This window comes from Falco naumanni, unplaced genomic scaffold, assembly GCF_017639655.2.
Source record: "Falco naumanni isolate bFalNau1 unplaced genomic scaffold, bFalNau1.pat scaffold_221_arrow_pat_ctg1, whole genome shotgun sequence".
NCBI lineage: Eukaryota > Metazoa > Chordata > Aves > Falconiformes > Falconidae > Falco > Falco naumanni.
This window is the reverse complement of record NW_024427398.1, coordinates 1-6,106: the sequence shown is the minus strand read 5'-3', so window position 1 is coordinate 6,106 and position 6,106 is coordinate 1. Positions and strand designations below refer to the sequence as shown.

Below are 6,106 nucleotides of genomic sequence, written 5' to 3'. Positions count from 1 at the left end.
ATTCAGTTCATCTGAAGATAATTTTTTTAGAAGAAATTCTAAAGTTACGGTCACTCACCAGGTGTGGGTATTTTTTGCTCTTGGGGGCCCAGAAGACATGGTACTGCCGGTTGTCTTGCTACAGGGACCGGAAAGCCCTTGTGAATAAATGCAAACAGTTGGAAAATAAGCTCTAATAAATACTGTATTTCAAAAGCATATGTTGAAATAAAACTTAACAGACCGCTGACTGACAGAGAGGAAGATTTAGAAAGTTTGGTGGCAGTCACCTGAGCAGCAGGTGTCACAGTCACAAGTGGTCGTGCAGGCGGTGACGGCGGGCTGTCGCTGCTGCTGCTGAGTCTCCTTATGGAGCCCTGTTGTGTAGCCGGTTCCACTGTGGAAGTTGTTCACAGCCTAGAGGCAGAAGAACATTGACAAAAAGATCCAAGTGTCAGATTATGATGACAATAGATGAAGAAAAGCCTCCACAGGGTAAAATGACTTGTATAATCCTGTACATGCTATCAAGCCTAGAGTAAAAGCAGCACACAGAGATAGGAACACATCACAGTAAACACTGCTATTAAGGACTGGTAGCTCAGAGTATCTGTATTTAAAGGACTTCGGTGTTAACAGCGAATCTGAGAGGCAGGCAAGCATGTTTAGACAAAAGTTTGACCTGAGTTTGCCTGATTATCTCTAAAGAGTTGTCAGCTTCTGTAACAACAGACAACGCATTTGAAAAGTAAATGCAGCCTTATTCAGTTTTATCCTTCTTTAAGGAGATGTCAAAAATTTCCTCCCTTTCAGCTTTTTACAAACAGACTTTCCTTACAAACAGTTGATGAAAAAGTCACCACGTTACCTGGCGCAGGAAGTTGTTGGCAACTAAAGCGTCAGGAGAGAACACCTGTCTGATGACCCACGCCGGGCAAGTATGTTCCTCTGACTCCAGTAAGCTGTTCTAATACCTGTGTGTAATTAGAAGCGTCAAAATAGGTTTCAGCCAAAGTAGGGAAATCTTTTGGGGTTCTCATCAGATTATAAGAACACACAGACGATTAATGCGTGGATACGGTCTTGAATGGAGAGCATGAAGCTATAAATGGTCAGTAGTGTAAAAAATGCCCAGTACGCAGCAAATCGCTATAGAGTTTTGACATTTCCCTGTTGTAACAGCTGAAGACATAGAGCGGGCTGTGTCCTGATGTTTGGATTTTTTTTTTCCACTACCGAGTACAGCAAGAAGCCACCAACATCAAGGCTAATGGAACAAAGCACCATCTCAAAAAAGCCGTGAGTCGGTTCGTAGTTTTGAAGGTTAAAACCCAACTCCTGTGGCAAAGAACTGTAGATTAAATGCCCGACTGCCTGTTTGTGGCGGACCAGAGTCAGTCACCCAGAGCTGGCTCTATAGTTTGTGTATGAGAGAAAGAGCTGTGTGACAAACTACTTGCATTCCACATCTAATACTGTAATCACCTGCACAATTATGCACTTCTTCTCATACTCGACCTTCCGCATGTGAAGAAGATTTTGACTAGATACACAGACAGGGAAAAAAGCTCTTTGGCCTTTGTTTTCCAACCGCCCCCCCCCCCCCCCCCCCCATTACGGAGAAGAGGCCTTTCCTACTCCGGCGCGTACTGAAGTATGAAAATAGACTGCGTAGCACAGGTGATCTCCTATTCCTGCTTTCAGAGATCGCGATGTGGGTTTTGGATTAAAAAGACACGGGAGGGGAGTTTTACTTCCTTACATGACATTACTCACTTGTACATTCGTCACGAGTAACTTGCTCCGCGAGCAGGGAATAAGCGCTGCATCCGTCGCTGGATCTTTACAAATGGGGACATAACAACTCGTTGTGGACACGGGCCTGTCTGCGGGAGGTTGATGAGGGCTCCTCTGGTAAAAAAGGGGTGGCTTTTCCTTTTGTCTCTCTAGCATAGAGCTTCCCTGGAGGGCGAGGTGGGGGAAGAAAAGAAAAGAGTGAAAGATGGGAAAGGAAGAAATCTTCCAAGCTTTGGATTTTATCAAACGAAGGTAATAGGTGGAAGTCTCTTCTCACTCCACATTGGCTTTCTACAACGTAGGCATTTACGCTAAATGCACTTCTCTAGGGGCCACACTATCAGAAGAAGAAGGAGGGGGGAACATTTTTCCTTCTGCAGAACTCTCCCATCCGTTGGATCAACTACAAAATTAGCTCAGACTAGAAAAATAATTGCTTGACAGCTAGAGGAGCAGGGGAAAGGAACCCCACCTTTCCTTTGCCAGAGGGTAAATGCAAATTGCTGGATTAGGGATAAAGTTCGTCTCCCCAAGTAATTTCATTTTGTAAATGAAAGAAGTCTGTGCATACAGCTTCTACAAGCAGGAGACCCCATGACAGAAAAAGAGAAGTGCTACCGAGTGCATTGTTCCAACAGCACTCTTGTCAGCACACCAGCAGTAATTTCTTAGTTTATAGCAACAGGAACTCTTCAGCCCGTTTCACACATGAGATTTGCTAAAAGTCAGAGGAGGAGGAAATCTCAGTCCAAGGGCTATTTCTTAAATTTTGCAAGAAGCCTTTGAAACGTAAACCAGAAGCAAAACGAGCATTCAGAGAGAATGATGCCAACTGGAAACTCTACTGAAATGCCTTGCAGAAATACAGGTTCTTAGCATACCCAAGGTCAGCCAGCTTCCCGGGGCATGAACAGCAGGACTACTCTATTTCAATATGGGAAAGTATTGCAGATTTTAAGGTTAAGATACGACGGTAGTGCTTCCTCCCTCGTAATTAGAGGCTGGCCACCTCGGCTGCATTGCCACTCAGACATTTACGCATGGTTGCTCTCATTCGCATTTTGGTCGGTCCGATTAATTCCATACTTACGCATTAATAGTTGGTATTGCCGTATTTCCCAGCCTTTGTCAGCATGGCACCTTTTGTGTTGGGATCCTTCACCTCCATCCAGGAAACTCCTTGGAATTCCGGTGCTCCTTTTAATTCTGCGAACAGGCTCCACATTTTTGTCCTGTTGAGAACAGAAATGCAGACATCTCTCCTCTTCAGACGCACACTTAAAATGACGTTTCAGAGATAATTTTAAGCAGCAAAAGCCTTTAATCCCCTCCCTTTTACCTAACATAATGGCTGCCTCGACTCATACTCCTGCCTTTCCCCCAACGAACATAGCCCAGGACGTACCACAGGTTTGAGCAGAGTTTTGAACCCAGTCGTCATTCTTTGGCTTAACTTCAGGAACCCTTCAGGTGAAATAGCCCCTTTGCTCACCGTCCGCTCAGAGCAGAGACACAAAACCTGTTTCCCCTCCAAAAGCCCTTGGGCAACGTGTGAGAGCTTAATTCAGGGCTATCCCGAATCAGACCCCATGGAAACTTACATTCACATCATATATAGGAAGGCCTGAATTCATCCCCTCCCTGCATGTACATTCAAGGGACTGATGTTAAAATGGCATGAATATTCAGCCAGAGGCTTCCTGTAGTAAAACTGACAGATACTCAATAGACGGGGTCCAACAGACAACCTCTTGTTTTTAGAGAGAAATACCCAAACAACTTTGAACTGTCATTAGAAAGAATTAGACCAGGAAAAATTTCCAGTACTATTGAAATAGATACAAATATGTATGAAACTTCACTGAGAAAGATCTATGGACATCCTTTAATGTCTGTGAGCTAGAGAAAAAAAAGTTTCACATTTAGAATTCCGGGTTTCCCTTGAATTTGGAAGGGCTTTGCAAACATTGCCATGTAACATTTCAGCCCCCAGAGAAACAATTCTTACTGGGAGTGTTCATGTCTTTGTCACATAAATGCCAAGGTAAAAACCCTAAAAGCTCGGTAACACCAGTGGCCTGCCCCAATCTTACCCTATTTACCGGGCAGTTCTTGGCATAGTGGCCAGGTTTTCCACAGCAAAAGCATACTGGATGATGGTGGAGGCAGATCCAAGGGTTCCCTCAAGTAACTAGAAGGTTTGGGGAAAAAAAGGAAAAGGTATGCATGTGGTCTCTCTTCTTAAAGAAACCATCTCCATACTTTTTCCATAACCTTTTGAAGACCACATTTGATACTTACTTGGATGGATCGTATTCATGGCAGGACTGTATCATCATCGCCTTTATCTTATCCTCTTCGGAAGCATTGGCTTCAGCCAGGTTGGCAGTCTGTTTAACAGGTAATGGTTATTTGACACACACATTAGGCCTACAAATAGGCTCTCTTTGTACCTTACATAAAGACTTGTGAAGCCAATCCAAGTTTTGTCCAAGCGGACTGAAGCTATGTGTAGAAAAAAGCACACCAGCCAGCATTTTGAAGCTGGTCTTTAAGCTCCAGACTAGTTGAAGAAGCTAGCCACGGTACATTTAAACTCGAGAAAGATGTGTGCAAGTAGCATTATTTACATTCTGCAGCATCAAAAGGACACACAACCTCAGAGTCGTGGCAGTTGGTTTTGTGCTTGCTGAAATTCAGCTTCAGACCCAGAAGCATTAAATGGAGTCAAGCTTTCTGTAATCCCTCAGCAAGAGAAAAGATTCTTTTCAGCAGACATCTGACCATCATGTGCTGTAGGCAGTCCAAACCGCACGGTTCCACCCCCTCCCCTCCCCCGCTGCACTCGCTTCTTCATAGGAAGTGACTGAACTACAATTTTTTTCCAGTTGGCACTGTCCTTTTAAACACGCAAATTGTAATATAAACCTTTACGCAGAACTAGATCTTCGAACTATGGAAGCCAGATGGTTTTTCTTTTTAGACCCAGTACTTCTTCAAATGTTTCTATCTCACACTAGTCCAGTTACAAGCAGGGTCGAAGGGGGGTGACTGTAAATTATTTGGAACTTCAAGCACCTATCTCCTAACAGACCAACTTGCTCATGTTTTTTCTTTTTACATGCATTACACTCACAAAAGCAAACCAACTAGTTTCCAACATGTGATTTCATCTCAGCTGTTCCATATACGCAGGAACATAATCCAGATCGCTCCATTCTATGAAATCATTTTCCAGTAACATTTGCAGGAGAACTTTTATAGACACTTGACTTGATTTGTCTGAACCCAAATGTTTACAAAACACACCCAAAACCACAACACATTCCTAGGAAACAGGCCGACATTCAACTCTATGGCATTCAATACATAGGTCATAGCAACGCAGAAAAGTTCTTACTACACATTGCCTCCTGTGCCAGCCTGCACTAAAGAGGTTAGGGTAGTACAGTTCGGAGCTGCTTTGTTACGCTATCTCCGCATTTCTGAAATCTTTGAATTTCTCAAAAAGCTTGGACAGTATTTCCACATTTTAGAGTAAATTTTCAACATGACTTTACAGAACCAAGGACAGCCCTGAGGGAGGCCAATGTCTTTTGGTGGCTGCTTCCCAAACTAATTCTGCACACACCACCACACACCCCCCACCCACCACCCTGCCGCAAAATGTTAATGTAACACAACTAAATTTTTGCAAGTGAGCGAGGGAAGACGTTCCCAGTGGGAAGAGAATTTCTTTCTCGTGGAAATGAGCTCTGGCCTTCATTTTCAGAGGAAAGAACTAGCTCCTCTGCGTTAGGCCCTCTCCGTTCTCTAGTCTTTGTAACTTTAAAGGACTATGTTTTTAATCACTTCTGTGGCTAGCACTGCGCCTCTTCACCAAGTGCAATCACTAGTGTTTCCCCAGACAACGTTACACGTTGCTGAGCACAAAATACAAGCAGTTCCATTACAAAACATGCTTTCAGGCGGTCACGTCTGCTGATGTGCCTCGCATAAACACTGGCACAGTCCTATCAACAATTAGGTGCACTTGCACAGTTTGCACAGTCTGCATGTAAAACAAATTAGGTTGAGTCGTCCTCTGTCTGTATGCCACAATTCAGGCAGTCCCGCACCATTCAAAGAATGGATCTGTAACTGTAAATGACTAGAAATTCAAAAAACACCCACAGCCATGCAAGTGTCCCATGTTCCAGAAACACGTCTGTTCTGGCTGTTGCAAAGGCCCTAGAAAATGTCCATAACTTACAGCCAATTAAATCCTTCTGTAAAAAATTGTAGTTACTTTCCAATGAACAATTATGGGGACATATGAAAATGGTAAACA

At 43.6% G+C, this 6,106-nt stretch overlaps 1 pseudogene; it reads right to left on the bottom strand.

The window, feature by feature from the left end:
• Positions 1–246: 246 nt before the first annotated feature.
• On the bottom strand, positions 247–4,166 carry LOC121082052 (annotated as a pseudogene).
• Positions 4,167–6,106: the final 1,940 nt, after the last annotated feature.